This window comes from Sphaeramia orbicularis, chromosome 3 (assembly GCF_902148855.1).
Source record: "Sphaeramia orbicularis chromosome 3, fSphaOr1.1, whole genome shotgun sequence".
NCBI classification, from domain to species: domain Eukaryota; kingdom Metazoa; phylum Chordata; class Actinopteri; order Kurtiformes; family Apogonidae; genus Sphaeramia; species Sphaeramia orbicularis.
This window is the reverse complement of record NC_043959.1, coordinates 9,589,724-9,610,474: the sequence shown is the minus strand read 5'-3', so window position 1 is coordinate 9,610,474 and position 20,751 is coordinate 9,589,724. Positions and strand designations below refer to the sequence as shown.

The 20,751-nt window shown below is 39.2% G+C and overlaps 1 long non-coding RNA gene across 1 annotated transcript; it reads left to right on the top strand.

Annotated features, from left to right (window-relative positions):
- The first annotated feature begins 4,097 nt into the window (after positions 1–4,097).
- Positions 4,098–20,751, top strand: LOC115437142 (uncharacterized). The gene is made up of 3 exons (XR_003937919.1): positions 4,098–4,110; positions 6,334–6,339; positions 20,674–20,751. It is a non-coding gene; the product is annotated as an uncharacterized LOC115437142 (long non-coding RNA).

Here is a 20,751-nt window from a genome sequence, read left to right as displayed (position 1 = left end):
CAGATACGTGGATCTCAGGTATAATCCTTACACTGAAATGGAACACCTTTGTCAAACTTTGTAGATGGAAATGACGTGGATAGATATTTGGATAAATGGCACAAAATGGAACCTATGGTGACCACATAACACTGCAAAGAGCGGCTGAAATTTTTAGTTTTTTCAGTTTCTAATTGTTTCCTCACTGGGTATCAACGCTTCCACCATTATATCTCCATCCAACATGTATTGTGACAGCAGTCCGTTGTTAGTCCTTGGGCACATAGCGGAAGGGCATGGAGAGCACTATTTGAGTCTGGAGGGTCCTGTCTCATCCTTTATTGAAAACATTTTGACCGTTCAGGCAGAAAGGATTTTTCCAAACAACGAAACAAATAAGAAAATTAACATCAATAAGATTCAACTTCAAAGTGTCCAGCTAGATTCATCAGAAGACCTTGAACCAAACCAGTTAAGTAATCAAGATGTGGACCAACCATGTTAATTATCAAGAGAACTGTCACCCAGATCACCCACAGTCTGTGACTGTATTACAGAACATACCTCTCCCCACCTGTTTTACCTTCTCTCCTGACCTGCGCGCCCAATCTGTCCAGCCTCATTGAATCGATCAGCCTGTTGTGCCAACAGAAATTTTGACGACAATAATCCAAATGACCCTTGAAGATGACATGTCAATGCTTGGCACCTTCAACAGAGTGTCTGATCTTTTCAAACACCTTGCGGCTCAATTCCATCCATACATCTATCTAAGGGAAACGTTAAGCCAAAGCCTTGAATTGGACACATGGAGACCACACAATAAGTGTACAAAAACTGTACAAAGCAGCAGGACGCTCTAGTGGTGTGGCAGTAAGACTTAATGAGCTGTTTAGCAAAAATTCCAAGTGGATTATGGCATGGCTGTTAATCGAGCATACTAGTCATGGACAATTTAAAATTAAAGATGTCTTTTGGAAATTGTCATTAGACACGTGTTTGGCACTGATTAGTGTGTGTTTACCGGCAAATACATTTTAGTTGCAAGTTAGCCACCAAAGGTGTGACAGTTTAGCTCTTTTTTTTATATCCAGAAATGTTGTTTACATTGTTAAAGACACTTTCCTGAGGTTTTTTTTTTTTTAACTGGCATAGACATCTTATATTGATCAAAATATTTTAATTTGCCTTAAAAGGTTCTGTTTAGAAATAAAGCCATTTATTGTTCAACATCAGCATTTTCTACTTTGTGTGTGCATGTTGGAGTGTGTGTACTAATTGTGAATGAAATGGTAATATCTATATCTATCTATCTATATATAATATAATATATATATATATATATATATTATATATATATATATATATATATATATATATATAGAGGTAGGCTATCATTAGCACTAACTACAATACTAATCTGCAGGGCTACTTCAATTAAAGAGGGCAAAAAAATCTACTTGAGTGTCGTTATTACGTAATGAACCATGTTATTACATAATGAACCATGTTATTACATTTTCCTGAAAATAAAAATGTGTCAAGTGCATTTTGTAATAATTCTCAAATTGTAATAACTTACTACATAATGCGAAAAAATTTACTACATAATGCACTGAGTTATTTTATTACAAATGCGTCAGTTTATTACATAATGCGGCTTTATTACAAGATGACGTGACATTTTTATTACATTTTGAACTTTTATTACATAATGGGAATTTATTACATAATGCGGCTTAACAAGGCGTGCCTGGGTATTAATACTGTATAGTAATTTTCGCTTAAATTTTCCAGAATAATTTACCAAATCATTTTTATGTCAGTACTTATAAAATATAGACTCACATCTTTTTCAGAAGTCTGCTCTCCCCTGCATAAAAACTACCACATCTACAACCTGTGGTTCCCCACAGGTCACAGACTAGTCTAATATCAGACTATTATACAGCATTTTAAAGTTGTGTAAATTATCTTTGTGAGATAAGAAGGATTTATGCAATTGTTAATTCACATGTTATTCACATTATCCAACATTCTATCCTGTGTATATCAATGGGTACGATTACATAATGTTTTTTAAATCTGATTTATTTTTCCAGAAGAAAATCAGAACTAAAGTATTTTCTCTTCTGTTTACATGGGAATGTTAAACCCGAATAAAGGTTTACATGAGGTATTAATGAGGTAGATCAGTGAGCAAAAGGGTTTGTGCTGCAGTGCTCACGTTGCCTTGTTCTGGCAGCCCTTCTGTTAGCTTAGCTTAGCATAGTCACTGCATTTCCATGGTCACATGTAGCCAGTTTTTTAAAGGTGAATTGTTGTCTTTTGTAAGTGATTATGAAATCCGATTCTCCCTAATTATTTCTTTAGATCTGCGAATTACTGCACTCATACAATCTTGGGACTGTTGTGTTGACAGAAGTTGGAAAATCTTTTTGTTGGAAGGGATGCATGCGCTAAATTAGCTTTGCTTTACTGTTTTAGCTTTGCATTAGTTTTTATTTCCCCAGATTTTATTAGTGCAGTAAGTCACATGGCCATGATTGAGCCTCAATTTGTGATCATATTGACCCCACCGGACTAAAGGAATGATTAGGGAGAATTGAATTTCACAAAATCACTCATAAAATACTACAAATCACCCATGAAAGCCTGGCTACGTCTGACTACAGGAATGAAGCGATTATGCTAAACTAGGCTAAGCTAACGGAAGGGCTGTGAGAACAAGGTAATCAGTGCACTGCAGTGCAAACTGATTTGAACACTTATCGAACTCATTAGTGCATGACAAATGAATGAATCAAAAACAAGTGGTGAACTCTTCCTTCAGGGTTTTCCAGGGTGGTAGATCCCATCGAATAGCCCAATGGAACGGTTTTGGTGTTGACTAGACTGCAGTGCATATTCTTCCGCCAGCGCAGAATGTGTGCGTCATCACGACAGGACAAGGCAACGAGCATGTGCAGAATGGAAGGAATAAAGTCCAAACAGAATAAAGGGTTTACATGTCCAAGGAATAATTTTAGACGGATTCAAAAGTGGATTAAACCAGTGACTTTATTTGGGTTTAAATTTAATCCAAACTTTTCTTTTTCAACTGGAATAAGGTGTTTACATGGGCATCTGAAATAGGATCTACCTTTAATCAGATTAAACCAGGAATAAAAGTTGTCATGGTAACGCATGGAATTTTCTTATTTCATATATTGGCTGATATATGGTTATCGGCCAATATATCGGAGATCAGTACTTTTTTTTGGGTGAAGTTTCAAGTAAGTTAACCAAAAGATTAAGAGGCACATGAAACAAGTGTCCAGAGAACACAAACCTCGCCAAGCACCCTGAATGCTGTGCATGTGAGGATCGACTATTTCTTTTTGAATTCAACAGTTTCCAGGTTGTTCCATACAGCAGAAAAAGTTGAAGCTTGGTACCAGTCATGTGTATGTCAAATTATATTAATTCCAATCAATATTTGTTGAGTTATAATGAAAATGTGTGGTAAATGGGATTTCAGTGTTAAATGTAAATGTCCACAGAGTCCACATTCCACAGTGGATGTGGACAATTTTGTGCCAGATACAAGATATTGTTCTAAGCTACAGGTGGATCAAATTGGAGGCTAATCAGAGTTGTTTTGAATTTTTCATGAATTTTGGAAAATTGCTGAATGATGACAGATAGGAGAATTGTAGATTTTGTGACCTTGCTGTGACCTTGAACTTTGGCCTACTTGGCCCAAAATTGAATGGGTTGGTCCAGGGCCTAGGCCTATCTGTGGGGAAGATTGGTTAAGATGGTTGGAATAGTTTTTCCCTAAAGCTGCTAACAAACAAACATGCAAACAAACACACAAAGCAAAGTGATCACAATACCTCCTAGTGGAGGTAAATATAGGCTGATACCTTTGTGTGAGGAGACGGAATGTGACAAATCAAAAAATAACAGCCACCACAATTGGTGAAATGTGAAGCCCTGTATAAAGTGGAGAAAAGTTCATGCTCACTATACTGAGTTGATTTTTTTTTTTAGAAACCATCTACAATATATACAGTGCAATTGGTATATTATTTCGGGCCTAAGTGTGTGTCAAGGTGAACTAAGTATGTGAATGTGCTCTTATCAAAAGTTCCAGATGGCAAGTCCAGGGGTGACGGGGGTCCCCCATATAGAACACATCTATGTATCTTCTGAAACTAACTCTCTCATTTGGAAAAAAAAAAAAAAAACAGCTTGGAAGTAAAAATAACTAAATAAATGGATGCTTAGATATGGATTTGTGGATTGAATTAAAAACATGGCTTGAGGCAGTGCGTCTGAATCCTGATGATGAGGCCACCAGGGGAAAATAAAGAAAATAGGCTGTGAGGGCCTTGAAAATCCCCTCTTCATAGAATGAGAGAAAGGCAAGAAAGATAGTGAGGATGAGGAAGGGAAGAGGGGATGAGTGTGGGTGAATAGTTACAGAGACAAAGCTTTGTGTTTGTTCATGTGGGAGCAAATAGGCTGAAACCAACTAGAGCAAAACTAGGAGGCCTCAGATGAAACATCATTACAAGTAGCTACGGCAATATGATGTCTACAACGCAACCTATAAATGGATACGGTCATTATTGTACACATTTCATATGGTTCAGTGCTTTCAGTTTTGGACACAACCATGCTGGTGAGGTTATCCAAGGCTATTTTTTTTGTGAGCAGATTAAACATAATTTTATAAAATGTATTAACTTTTTAGTAGTTAAAGGTTTACATCCTCATATTCTCTTCAGTAAAACGCTTACATTATGAGGCAAATATTCATATATTTCCTGTTTATTTGTGACATGTGCTTAATTACTACCTTATCTATTAATTTCTTCTTCTTTTTTTATGATGACAAGAAATATTTTACCCCTCACCCCCTTCAGCCATCATTACAATGATTATTATCTCTGATCATTGAGAATGACAGTCAGGTTGGATATCATAGTACACCACACACACACACACCTACACACACACCACACACACACCTACACACCCACACACACACACACACCTACACACCCACACACACACACACACACCGGAACCCAAATGCAGACTGACACAGAGGTAATAGTTCAATAGTCTTCATTCAAACTATAAAAGGGCAACAGGTGTTCAATTGTCCAACAAACAGTCTCAAACAGAGTCTCTGTAGATCTGACAGCAGAAAGGCAAAAGGGGCGTCAGGGACAGGCAGGAGGTCCAGTACCAGGAGGGTCAGTAGAAACCAGAGGAGCAGAGGCAGAAGACATGGTCAGGGACGGAAGCAGGTCGTTACCAGGCGGCGGACGGAGAGACGTGGTCAAGGATGAAGGCAGGTAGGTTACCAGGAATCAGATGAACGGACAGAATCAGGCAGACAGGTCAGGTTCTGGAACGGATTAATCAGGCGGGGAACAACACTGGAAGTTTCGCACGGGGCTGAAGCCAATCTGGCAAAGAGCAGAGCAGTGAATATATACACCCCACCTAATGAGCTGCAGCTTACGCTCACAGGTGAGTGGAATGAGGCTGATGATGAGGTGTGATAGATTTAAAGGGCCAGAGAGAGAAAAAGAGCAGGAGAAACAGACTGAGATATGACACATTACATACATACATATATATACACACACATACATATATACACACACACACACACACATATACACACACACACAAGTAATAGTATACAACCAGTTTGGGTAATTTAAAGCTATACCTACGATGTGGCATTTCTCACAGCATTAGTAAAGTTGAACATGAACAACCCGCCTCCCTCCAAAGCCCCCGCCCCCTTTCCCGCTGCCTGAGCTCTGAGGCTCCTCCTCCTCTCCTCCTCTCTCCTGATGCGCGATGGAAACAGAGGAGGAAGCAGGGTGGAGGTCCGGTCGTTTTGGCGTGTCCGCGGACCCCTCCCTCAGTATCAGATGTATCACCACCTGCGCGGTGCCCCGCGGCTCCTGTTCATCAGTAGACCTGGTCTGTGCAGTACTGGGTCAGTGTCTTCACTGCAGTGCCCAGGGGAGGGCGCGCGCACTGTGAACGCGCGGCCTCCGCGAATTTTCCATGGACATTTGAGGTTTCATAGTCCATATAATTATCATCCTACATCACTCACATTGTGTGACACCATGTACATGTACCTGTATGAGTCCCACCGTCATAAAAGCTGAGCTTTATGCAGAACCTGTTCAGTCCAGTACAGCTGACTTCTGGAACTTTTATCTCCATCCTTCATTCATCAGACTCCCGTTTCTTCCCCTCAGTTGTCGTTTCTGTTCATAAATCCGTTTTTCCCTTCCACATGCGCATGTCAGTTCTATCCAACACTCTAGACAGTAGAATGTGGTCAGTGACAGGAGAAGCAGCGCCAGTGAAGGTCAGATTCAGAGGGACACATATCGGATGCGGGGACGGCGATACTGGATCGGATGCTGGACGGCCGTAATGGATGATGACAGGAGGCTCAGCCAGGTTCGGCCAATTATTTCATTCGGACCAACTAAATGATTGGTCAGACTGTTATTAGAAATATATGAGAATTAAACATTTTTGAGTTTCAATACCTGGTGGATTTCTTTTACATTTTAGTTTGACACATGCTTATTAGGAGCATTTTTAAGATGACAAAAGAAAAGTGTAAAAATGCCACATCATACGGTATAGCTTTAACACATTGTTATATTGGTTCATGCCTGTTGTTTTGTTTTTGTATTTGTTGTCTTTTCCTCCTCTCTCACCACCCCATTCAATATGTAATCTGTTATTGGTATTTAACAATATTTGCAATTTCCAGTAAGAGATGCAAAAAACATTTTAAAACATTTACATACATTGTTGGAATGCTGTCTTGTAGCATATTTTCAGACTAAGTGCGTCAGCAAAGTTTGAGTGCAACACCATCAAGCATAGGAAGGTAATCAGTGTCTTCCCATGTTTGCAGAGGCTTTTTTTCTATATTATTTTGTTAACTTTGATTGTAATTTGCATTATCTTCTGGCAATGTCTACTGCCACAGTACTGTGGCACAAATATCAGTTTGATTATTGCCACAGAGCCAATCAAATGTTTGCATTTGTACTGTGACAATAAGCAGTAATGACATTTAGCTGTCACAGAGCCAGTCATGGATACTGTTCCATGAACTCATTAGCGTCTTGTTGCCACAGTACTGTGGTGATATATAGCATGTATAGCCCGTACACTCGACAACAAAATTATGTAAATCCGCAAAAGTTTAATATCATTCAGACATAACCTCATGCGCATACTGACTGCATTCTGTAATTTTAGTGTATCCTGCGGCTCTGTATGCGTTTGTGTACAGCGCCACCTATAGATGGAGCATATGTATTACACCGTTTTAACCAAGTTTTCCCACTTCCACCTGGACCCAGATATTTCTTGAAACGATACATGTATGGACACGAAACTTTTAGAATCCACAAAAGAAAAGTACCACGAACGTTGTCATTTGGACATAGCCAAAAATACCATTTCAGGGCACCGGCAATGCCGGTGTCATGTGGATGAAAGGCCAAATGATATTAACTTGTGCGGCTTTACATAATTTCATTGTCTGTATACGCCATATGTCACCACAGTACTGTGGCAACTGTTCATGTAACAGTATCCATGACTGGCTGTGTGGCAACAAAATGTCATTACTGCTTATCAGGGCTGGTTCCAGGCATTCTGGCGCCCCTAGGTGAGATATGCCCCCCCCGCCCCGATCACCAACAAAACTTAATAATTTCTTCCTTGTGCAGTATCAACATTTCCTGAAAATTTCATGCAACTCGTCCATAACTTTTGAGTTATCTTGCTGAGAAAACAAACAAACATGCAAACACGCACGCACACAAACAAACAAAGCAAAGTGATCACAGTACCTCCTGGCGGTGGGTAAAGAGAAAAGATCTCTTTTTAAAAATGTCTTTCCTCTGGGTGGAGGGCTGTGAAGTGCTGTGATTACTTCTTTGATGCAGTTATTTGACTGAAAATGCATTTTTCCAAAGTTTTGGACCCTATATTAGTTACAGTACCCAGTAATTTAGAGAGTGCGTTATGCTTTGGTTGCTCCTGTGAAGTTGGTATTGGAGTCCATTACTCTGCAAACCAGACATCTGTTGAAACTGAATTTATGGACGGAGTTGCATGAAATTTTCAGGAAATGTTGATACTGGCACAAGGAAGAATTATTAAGTTTTGGTGGTGATCGGGTGGGTTGGTGGGGCAACAAACAAACAAACACGCATGCACGGAAGGCAGATCTGTCTTGGCGGAGGTCTGCGCTCTCTGATGCTTTTCTTGTTCACAATTGTGTCTCCTAGACAATAATCAGATCACAGTGATATAAAAATAAGATTATCGCTTTTGTCTCCCACTTCTCAGGTTTGTCTGTGGAGCAAAAAAGTTAAGTTATCTCAGTGTAGACTCCCTTTAATCTACAAATGAGATCTCTACAATGTTTTAAACAATACTCTGTGTTGTACAATTTATACATGGGCCTGGCCAAGTGAGTAACAGAGTGAGAAAGCACTGTGCAGCAACACTAATCATTGTAGGTCTAAGCAAGTACTTTAACATCCCATTAAGGAATAATAATCAAATATTTAATAAAAACATGAATTTATCATCGACAAAGTAACAGAGCGAAGAAAAACATACAGCAGTTATTCAAAGTTTGGAAAGAATGCCAAAAAGTGCCGTTCCTCAAGGAAAGTGCAAATATTTAGCATACCACACTTTTCTTAATATATGAGAGTACATTATATCCCAAAAAATAAACTGAGATAATTTTTATTTTAGTTTTAAAAGATAGTAATTCATGGTAACAGAGTGAGAATCCAAAAATTCATTTTGAGAGCCTCCTAATGTGCTCCTTTAAATCTGTTGTCCTGTGTGAAAAATTGGATGCTATACTTGGCAGGCGGGATACGTTTTGTTTGGTTCATTTTAGTGCACACAGTGTAACTGTGTGTTGAAGCACTGTCTGGCATCATCAGAAAGGCTTTACACACGAGAGAGGTAAACACTAGTACCACCTCATACAGGACACAAGAACTGAGTGGAATATTGTCTGGCTTCAATGGCTTCTTTTAATCAGTGTCTTTATCCCTTTTATTAAACTATTCTGGCCTGCAGAGCCAAGAACAAGGCCAGATGGTTAATTAGAAATAAAAAAAGCTCCGACTGCATACTTAAGAAAATGTGCTTTTTCCTCATTTTGCTTTTCTCCAGAACCATCATGGTTAATTTTTCTCTGGCGAATTTTCTAAGCAGTGGCGCAATTCAGCCCCCTCATTTCTCTGTGAAATGAATAGAAGCATCTGACATGGGCTGACATGGGCTTCAAATGTACAATCTGCCTGTCTTATGATGGGAACAAATTAATAAGTGAATGTTATCTGTGGGTAGCAGAGCAGGGTGTCTTGCCAGGCCTTTTTGTTCCTGTACCACTTCTTTTCATGTAAATGACAGAAGACACAAAAACAGACAGAGCACTTGGTTTGAATTGGATTTTGACATGGATACTGGCACACTTGAAGCATGTATCACTGTGTATAGTGTGCCTTTCAATGCGCTTATACATGATGTGGATATGCATGTGTGTGGCTTTATTTGCACTACTTGATGTTACTGTGTATACAGTGTGAAAACAAGAGGAAACTAGATTAACCCTTTCATGCATGAATTTTTGATTTGATTTTATTTATTTATTTCAAACATGCAAGAACAAAACAAAATAAAACAAAATAAAACATTTAAATGCAACGGAATCTATCTCCAAGCACATACAAGTCTGAATCTTTCCATGGTCGAAAAGGAGTAGGAAGAAGTATAACACTTATTTAATCCGACCCCTCAGTGCTTTTACACCTTTATCACTAACTTGATAGAAGGAGTCAAACAATACTATTTTCCTAATTTAGCATCAAACCACAACAAATACATAATGCAATAAATGAATTACACACAACAATTATATTCATGGCAGTACCAGTCACTACAAAACAGACTCAACAATTCAACCATATTCTTCACTAATTACAGCAGATTATCAGTACAACATCATCCATAAACAGGCCTCACTGTCGTTATTAATACTGGACTCTAAAGAATTATGAGAACCTTAATGGGTCAAAACACAGTAATGTCCAGTCAGAGATGCGAACTTTTTCCCTTTCATGCATAGTGGTCACTGCAGTGGACAGTTATCTCCAGCTGTTCTCTTGTATATTCACGGGTTTTGTTGTTTTAGTTCCATATCAGCCAACACAGTGGACACTAATGCACCATCCCATACACTGACATTCAGACCATTAATGTAACTTTGCTGTTCTTCATAAACTGATCTGCATTACATGTTTTAGGGTAAATCAATTGCTAATTGTTCTTAGACTGTAATTAATAGTTTTCTTAAACAAAAGTTTTTTTTTTTTTTGTGCATATTTTCTCTTGAAGTGAGTAACAACTAGTATTACACTGCAAAATCTTAAACCTTACCAAGCGTATTGTTCTCATTTCTAGTCCAAATATCTCATCACACTTAAAATAAGACAGAATCACCAAAAGAGTAACTTTTCAGTGAGATATAAGAACTGATTTTAGACAATAGATCTGGAAAATGTTATTTGAAGAAATCTTACCATGATAATTATCACTGTTTCCATTGGCAGATTTTTTTTTTTGCTTGAATTGAGCAAAAAAAATCTTGAATTAAGAAAAAACAAAAAAAAAACCTGCCAGTGAAACAAATGAAAATTATCTTGGTAATTTTTTATGAAATAACATTTTCAGATCTATTGTCTATAAATCAGTTCTTATTTCTCACTGGAAAGTACTCTTTAGGTGATTTTGTCTTATTTTAAGTGTGATGAGATATTTGGACTAGAAATGAGGAAAAATACACTTGGTAAAATTTAGATTTTTGCCAGTGCTCAGAGTATGTCAAAATATGAGAAAACATCAGATTATCAGCATTAAACATGTCTTTATTTCATAGTTTTCTCCACAGTGCATCACTTTCTGATAATGGGTTTTAAATACATGCCTTTGCTTCAAATATTAAACGCATGGTGTCAACTGAGTGGACATTTTTAGAACTCCATGAAAAATAGGGTTAGTTTAAAACGTTTCAAACACATTGTTTCTTATATACCTAAAAGGAATAAAAACACTCAGGCAAAAGAATCTTAAAGGTGGTCATAATTCATGCGTGAAAGGGTTAATGATTACCATTCCAACATTTATTTCAATAATAAAGTAGCTCCTTGTGTTGGATAGTCCCTTATGGTCCAACTAAAGCAAAAATGAATTTAAAAGTAAAAATGTGGGTCAGATTGTCTCTAAAATGTCCCGTCAGAGAGATTTTGAATACCGCTGTTTGATCCTAATCAAGATATCTGACTGTTTTTATTCCTCTTTAGGCATGAAAAAAACAGTGCGATTGAAAAATTTTGTAGAACCTATTTTTCATGGAGTTGCAAAAATGTCCACTCAGCTTGACATCATGCATTTAATTTTTGAAGCAAAGGAAACACTGTATTACTGACATACTGAGTGAAACTATGAATTTTTTTTTTTAAATGCTGCTAATCTGGTATTTTGTCACATTTTAACATACTTTAATAGTAGTATTACTCACTTATTTATTTATTTATTTATTTATTTATTTATTTATTTGGGACAGTGCATATTAATGAACATCTACAACAATTGCAGCTGTAAATATGCCAGACTGTAGCAGCAGTGCTCATTTCCATCTGTAGTCCCTAGGCAGGTGACAGGACAGAGAGTCCGACAAAAGACAAAACATCATAAAAACACACAGAACAACACAGTGAGGACGATCTACTGATGGTCACAGGTTTGGTTTTCCTTCATCCAATGTTGAAGTTGTGATTTGAAGGATGTATGACTAGGGATAGGAATCGTTAAGAATTTAACGATTCCGATTCCATTATCGATACTGCTTATCGATCCGATTCCTTATCGATTCTCTTATCAATTCTCATTGGGTGAGGGAATAAAAGAGTACAAACAGGTGTGTTTGCATTAACTGTCTTTTATATTTGCATCTCTGCACAGAAAATATAACATATACAGCATGTACAAATAATAACAGATGACTCCGGGCCGGTTCGGGGGGGGGGGGGGGGGGGGGGGGGGGGGCAGTGAAAATGCCCCCCCCGCCCCCCCATTACTAATTCCTTTATTGCCGAATTTCTACTACATGGAACCGGTTCGACTCCACTCAGCTTGGCTTGTCTCCCCTCGTTGTGCACCTCATTTCCTTTCCCTTCTTACCTTTGGAAACTTGTACTTGAGGAGTTACGACGTTTGTTGTCCACACCGGAACCGGCGCGGCGTTCACTCTGCCGCTACATTCACAAGCACCTCTAAGTAGAGTATCAATACGTGACATTCCTGTAAATGATTCCACATGCTGTGGACAAATGTTGAGGATATTGGAGGGATTCCACCCTTTTGAAGACATGGAAGCTTGTGACAGTGTTCCAAGTAAGTGGACCTGGTGGTCGTCGGTTTGAGACCGTTTCTGCCTCAACACCATGTTGGCTACGTTTCGACCAAAACAATGCAGCATACATGTGACGTCATCGTGCATACAAAACGAAGGCGGAATCAATAAGCAGAATCAGTAAGCAGGCAGGCAAATGATTCCAAGGAATCAGCTACTGGGAACCGGTTCTCAAAAAGAACGGTTCTCGATTCCCATCCCTAAGTATGACTGTGAATCTGTTTGTTTGAGCGGTAAACCTGTTTCCAATATTCAGTTCCAGTGACGGAAAGTGTAGGTTGTCCAACAGTAGTGCACCTGCGTGTCCCTCAACAATCTCCTGGAGCTGTGGCCCTGGTGGCCCCTCCCACTGACAGAACGGGATTTGATCAAATCTGTCAAAGGAGGAGGGGCAAGTCCATGCAAGACTTTAAATATCAGGCAAGCAATTTTTAAAATTCACAAAATTATTAAAATTAAGAAATTTATATTTATCTAAAACAATGCAGTGGTGGAAATTCAATGTTTTTTTGTCAAATATTTTATGGCTTTTTTAAAAAGTGATTCTATGGGTGTGAGTGTTGTGCCAGCAGCAAGTGACCAGGAGGTTCTACAGTGTTCAATATGAGAGAAAATCATGGAGTATAAAAACATCATAGCAGCATGTTAGGGTCAAAAAGGGTCTGACTTGTTTAAAATTTTGCACATTAAAATGTACTGTCTTCTTCAGTCGCTTTATGTGTTGTTTAAATGTTAATGTTGGGTCTAAGGTTAACCCGAGGTACTTGAACTCTTTGACTAAATCCAGTTCCACACCCTTCAAGAAAGATGTTCGACTGTTTCAGTTCAGTTGGCTTTTTGGTGAACACCCATGCAGAATGTTTTCTTGTATTCAACTGGAAACAGGATTCCTCTTGACCCAGTTCTGCACATGGGTCATGGTTGCCTGTCAAGGTTTGGGAGGCTTCCTGTTGATTTTTGGCATGTGTAAAATTACTGCATCAATTATGGAGATAATGTGCAAAAAAAAACCTTTTTTTGTTTAAAGAGAAATGGTTAATTACAGTTTATTAACAATAACTAGCAACTGATTTACCACTCAAACACTCAAAAGTTACAGTAATGGTATGAACTGCAATGTATGGGATGATGCATAGGTGTCCACTGTGTTGGCTGATTATGGAACTAAAATCAATAAAATCCATGAATATACATGAGAACATGCTGGAGAATAACTGTTTCCTGTAGTGACCATACTAGCATGACAGGGTTAAGGTTCGGCCACAAACAAAAAAGCAAATGCAGAGACTGAATGCTGAAATCATGAGCATGTTTTTGTGTGAAGTAGGCAGTCACAACAGAAAAGAAAAAGAAGGGTGCATTGTAATCTAGCCCTCCACTCGTGGCCAGTGGTGCCTCGCTCCACTCTACCTCAATATTGGTATTGTGAGAGTCACTGAGAGAAGGCAATCAGCAGGAGATGTGTCCTGAAGATGAAAGCAGGGAAAGAGAAACAGAAGGAGAGCGAGAGGAAGGAGAGCCTCTTAAGGCACCTCTATCAGCCTGTCGTTAGGAGGGTAATGAACCAAGCACCGCTGCTGCCCAAGCAACCAATGACTTACTCAGACACACACACAAAACCCAGCACTACACAAGATAGAAACAAAATAGAAATCTGTCAAGTACCTACACCCAGTCACAGTGTCTCATACATTAGCAGACGTCAGACAGGGTTAGATCAGGGTGTGTCAAACATGCGTCCCGGGGGCCAAATGCATCCTGCCAAAGGTTCCAATGTTGGATGAATTTACAACGTGTAAAAATTCCACAGTCAAGGCTGTGGAACTCATTTTAGTTTCGGTTCTACATACAGACAAAAATGATCTCAAGTAAAGTGATAGCATAATAACCTACAAAAAATAATGACTATATTTTCTTCACGGTTTATTTGAAAAAAAATAATATTACTATTATGCATATCAATAATGACAACTTCAAATTTTTGTCTTTGTTTTAGTGCAAAAATAAACATTAAATTATGAAAATATTTATATTGACAAGTATCCTGTAACAATAAAATGTGAAAAACCTGAACAAATACAAACAACCTGAATGTCTTAAGAAGTCAGCCCAATTTTAGCTATTTTCTGCTGTTCCTCAGTGTTTAGTGTCTTTGTAGATCTGACCATAATGCACATGGACAATGAGAAGTGGAGGCAGAATATTGTAAAAAATGCACTGATTTTTCTTAAGAATTTCATTTTTTTTTCAGGTTAGTCATGTTTTTTTTGTTTGGATAGTTTCTAAAAGTAACTGGTTTCATCATAATTTTAATGGGGGGTGGGGGGGGGGTTGCACTAAACAAAGACATAAATTTGGAGTTGTCATTATATATAGGTTATTCTGTTTTTATTTTACTGGTCCGGCCCACTGCAGATCAAATCAGACTTAATGTGGAACCTGAAAGAACATGAGTTTGAGAGCCCTCGTTAGATGCAAATAGGCGCTAAATTCAAAATTCATCGATCATTAGCATATGCATTATGTGGCTAATGAATTGTTCCTGAGGCTCCCTGTATTTCTCTGTTTACTCCAGTACCACTGTGACAGCACTCCACTGCTTCTGCTGAGATAAAGAACCTCAAATTAATATGGCTGTTATAGCTAACCTGATTACACTTACTAAAATTTACTGTTTTCCTGGAGCATTTTTTGCTATATTGCTTAAAATCCCCTTCACACCTGATTACAACCAATTAATTAAATGCTATAACACACAAAAATTAAAAAATTTTGTCACCTGTAGAATGGACAGGACTGAAAAAACACCATCCAATCATTTGAGTGCCCAATCGAAATGATTGAACGGTGATATTGTCTATCAAACTACAACTGCCATTGGCCCCTCCCCCCTCTGCGCATACCCCTCTTCGTGCGTTCTCAGAGGTTTGGACTAGGGCATTAGTGACTCCAGATTTTTCAGATCGACTTATTCGTCAATAAAGTCGAAGTCGAGTCGACTTGTTGTATGATGACGTCATCACATTGACAGTGGAGGAACAACACAGACACACAGAAGTTCAACAAAGAGCAGCTTATACTGACGTTCACTGGATCATGAACAATGTGCAGTAAAGAGCAGAATAAAAAACTAAGACACAAGCATCAACATTTAACCAAAACTAAACACAGACTAACACCTGGAATTTTCTTTTAAATTTAACTGAACAACATGAAGTGGGAAAAAGGTTCAGACAACGGCAGAAAGACACACAGCAATGTTAGAGAAAAGAGTGCATTAATGAAATCAATGAACAGAATAATCCAAACACACAGTATTCTTCATTATTGGTGTGCTTCCATGGTTCAGAACATTAGACCAGACTTTTTCCAGATCACACTCAGTTTAATTCCTACTCTGAGTCGTCTTCTTCCTTCAGTCTTGGTCTTGTGCTAGTGATGTGCGGGTCTTTTTTTTTAAACCCGCTTTGTGGAATTTTTTGACCCTCCCCACAAATAAGTGACATTTTTTGGACCAAACCCGACCCGGGTCCACTGATCCGCACATCACTACCGTCCTCACTACGCCCATTTTTCATGTAGAAGATGAGCGTATCAAAAACAGCTCACGCGCTGTCCGGTGATGGAAGGGAGAGAGAGAATAACACACGACTAGTCGACTCCACTAGGAACGTCGACTTGTGCCACACCGTCGACGCATCGACAAACAAACCAACTTTTCATTAGTGCCCTAGTTTGGAGCACTTGTTCGGAAATGAAGCCAGAGCCTGGCTATATTAGGTGGAAAAGTTCACCGGCAAACTGTTTAGTCACTAAGATAAGTCAGTAGGAAATGTAACGTCAGTCAGATTAGGTCTGAACTGGGCTGATCTGGAAGGCAGGGGGGTTTGGAGGAGACTGAAGGAGGTATGCATGGATCAGAGCCGGGGTCGGAGCCAGGTGAACTGTTGCTGTGCAGCATTCGTGAACCCTTGAGAACAAGCATTGTGTGTGCCGGTAGTTGTGGAGGCGTGGCTTCGGGGGAATGCCAGAAGAAAGGGGTTTGGACTTTTGAACTGAGTATTTTCAAAATGTAGCTGTTCGAACTGTTTTTCTAAGATCTCCTACCCCCACCTTTAAAGGTTAGGGCATTGTTCCAAACCTTTTTCTACTCCTGACCCCATTTTAAACGTCACAAATTTCAGGCAACCCCAGACAGTCAAACAGAGACTTTTTTTTTTTTTTGCTAAAATTAATTTGTTTTTGATCCTGTAATAGTTTGCTGTACTATGTTGCAATAAATGTTAATTTTAGATGACATTTAGTCCACATAATATATATTATTATGGATGGAGGCAGTAAATCCAGGTGTAGATTACTGCACAAAGGGAGAATTTTATTTTCCTTGGTCAGGATATGTACAGTCAGTCCAGCTGTGATTAACAAGGCTGACAATTAATACTGAACAAACAAGAACTGAAACTATGAATTATGAAAGAGCTGCAGCATCTGAACTGACCACAATGAACATTGACAGATAAACAGAACCACAGTGCTTCATATTTCAGCTTCACACTTTGTCATGTCTTTTATGTATGGGATTGTCCTCTCTCAACTCACCATATATTTTTAAATATGTTTTTAATTATTATTTTATCAATTATTAGAAATTTCAGGTGACCCCATTTGAATTTCAGGCGACCCATGTGGGGTCCTGACCCCAAGGTTGAACAACACTGGGTTAGGGGTTTGTGAAAACAGTCATCTTAAAATCCTCATTCTAAAATGAGTCAGTCTGGTCCTTTCAGCTCTTTTTTTTTTTTTTTTTTTTTTTTTTTAATTTCCAGGTAGTGTTACCTACAGGCTCAGTCTAACATGCCAGTACTGGACAGACAACAGTCACAGGTGGGACCTGATGTCTGACTAGCCTCATATCAGATAAGTGGTTGAGACTGGTTCTGCTCTATCGAAGCTCAGTGGAAATCAGTCTGAATGGGGGCAGTGCCAGACTGATCTTCCAGATGGGTCTGGATCCCAGACTAACTTTTCCCGGTAATGACTGATGGAAATTTCTCCAATAATTAATAAATCTGACTTGAATTTGAATATGGATTGCACTTTTAAATAATACATATTTGTTAAATTCTAAGAAACTGATTAGTTTATGCAGCTATTGTACTGTCGTAAAGAATATATTTCTCCATATTTTTCTAATGTCTGTTGGTCCATCAGTGATTAAAGGACAAATCCCTGTGACTCTGTGTCATCTGTGTAGCCAAGAGAAGGTCTGGCATCCTGACAATCAGTTTGGTTCATGGTTTCAACATTTAGATTTGTACACTTTATGCAAAAAACACAAAAACAAAAACAAAAAAAACCCAAAACAAAAAAAAAAACCAAATAAACAAAATCTTTAGCATGCAGGACCTTTTGAATTAAACTTAGTATAGGAATGGTACTCAGTAGTGGTTGATCCAAAGCCTAGATGATAGTATCAGAAGTGAACAGTGAGTTTGGCACATCCCCAGTTCTGTACACATATTTTTATTGATTTAGAAGAGCTTGTAGTAACACACAAATGTATACATAGCATAAACATCATTTTTTAACAGCCTGAAGCTCAGCCCAGTGTTAAACAGACTTCATGTTAATGACAGTTATTTGATTCATCACCTCATTGTAGAGTCAATATGAAACCTTCTCTTTTTTTTTTTTTTTTTTTTTTTTTTTAATTTCTGATGGGTTTTTATCATTAAAAAAACAGCAATTTCTTTGCTTACGTGAATATTGGATGTGATGTGCAGCTCCCAACTTTGCCAGCCAGCACTCTTTCTGATGTAATTTCATATATTTCTTGCTCCTCCAACTGCTTTTTCCAGTTGGGTGGCAGCAGAATTACATTAAGCCTCTAGTCATGAAAATTAAAATAAATAAATAAATAAATAAATAAATAATAAATAAATAAATAAATTATTGAGTCACACCCAACGTGCATTTGCAACCAAGATTATGCTTGTGATTCTGCCTACAGTAGTGTCAGCAACATTGACTTTATTCTCACAAAAACTGAAATCCTCCTGCAACTATGACTACAACTTATCCTGAAACCAAGTGAGACTGAAAGTAATAAGATCTGATCAAGTAGAACCCTGAAGTTTTTCTCCTGAACTAAAGCTCAGAGGAAAGAGCTTACATGCAGCTGGGACATATGCTGTACTTAGAACTAGGATAATGTAATGGAATGTAATGCAATAATCAAACTTATGCTTTTTCCGCTGGCATAGCCCTTCATGTGTTCCCCTGCAGTTTCCCTCCTTTGGTGCCGTCTCACACTCACCTGTTCTCCAGTCTGTCAACACACAGTCTATTCAGGTTTTGCACATACATCACATGATCACATGGTTTTCTGTTTACGCCATATGGTAGGCAAGCTTTCCTTAGACGTACAATTGCCCATTGTTGGTGATATTTATCTTTCTCCTGTGTGATCTACAATAACATAAAGCTTTCAGCGAGTGATCATGGTAACCACAGGTTGGTTGCAATAGAGGAGTTTCATGTGACGTATGCATACATTAAGTCTTGGAGGCAAAGTCACAACAAGTTCCTAGCATGTTAAACGATGGACCTAACTAAACTCCTGTGTGCGTTTATTCCTTAGCTTTCACCAAGTATGAGTTAGGCAGAGAGGCCGCTCGGATTCCATTGGTGGCAGCGGTGGTTCTGTTCTGGACGACCGCTGTTTATAGTTATTACCGCGGTTCGCGTCGCTTCTCAGTATAGTTAGGCTGTGTGCTGGATGCACTTAGCGATGTGGAAAAACAGAATTGTCACTCATGTGGTACGATGATGCAAACCCCTTTAAACCTACCCGGGGCGCTTCCCCTGGCCTATCACCCTATAGAGACAGAGTGATGTGGATCTGCCTGCTCCCTTTGAACTTTCCTCAGCTGGGTGAGGCAGATGGAAGTTGCAGTTGGAGCTACGGCGGTTCACGGAGTTCAGCTGGAGCTGGTGACAGTGACAGTCTGCTTTCTACTATGGGACAGCCTTCCCGATGCGGTCGAGTCAAATTATGCGGCCGGTGAAAGAGAAGATGGGATCGGCTTTTGGACAGAATAGTTAATGGACCGTTTAGGAGCTATATCGGCTCGTTCACGAGTTCCGGGCAGAGCCTAGAGGTGTACGGCTGATGTGAGCCGGCTAGTAGCTGGCACTCCCTGTTTTGCCTCCGAGATGTGTGCGCATCACTGTGTTCGTAAACATTGAAACTCATCTATGGTGCCTTTATCACATGCAGACATACTCGCAAATAACAAAATACGCAAAACACGAGTCCAAAGAAAAACACGATATAAAGCAACAGTTCTGACTTCTGGATCCAGACAGCGTGCCTACCAATATGGCGGTGTAATCAACATCACATGACCAGTGACGTCAGCTGCAAGTTCTGAATACATACCAGTCACCTTCCCTTTGTTGTAGTCAGTTTGGAACTTCACACTCATCCCCCTTGTTTCTGCCTGTGTCTCCTGTGATCCTGGTGTTCCATTGTGCTGGGGTTTTTTTGGGGTTTTTTGGGGCGGGGGGTGTTTGGGGCGGCCATGGCTCAGATGGTAGAGCAGGTCGTCCAATAACCGAAGGGTTGGCGGTTTGAATCCTGCTCTGTGCATGTACCGGTTGTGTCCTCGGGCAAGACTCTTCACCCTCCTTGCCTCCAGTGCTGCTACTCACACTGGTGTATGAATGTTCGGTGGTGGGAGGGGCCGTAGGTGCGGACTGGCAGCCACACGTCTGTCAGTCTGCCCCAGGACAGCTGTGGGTACAGATGTAGTTTACCACCACCAGAGGGAGAATGTGAGAGTGAATGAAAAATGGATCCACTGTACACGCTGTTACGACTCCTTTGTTGGTGTGAAAAGGAGATGTTAACCTGACATCAAAATGAAGATGAGTCAGTGTAGGTTGTGAAACAAGTGACAAAGGTTTATTGAACAAAAAAACTAACAAAGGATCACTAATGTGGAGGAGGAAGGGACAAGGGGGTTGTGCCAACCAAAATCAGATAAATACAATGAAACTGTGCCTAATCTGGTCCTACACTTAAAACAGAAACCAAACAAAAACCTGGCCTTTCTAAAAAAAAAAAAAAAAAGAACTTAACCAAAGATAAATACAGAAGTGGCACCAACCCTCTAACCTGATGTGTCTAGACAGAAGTGATCTACATGTAG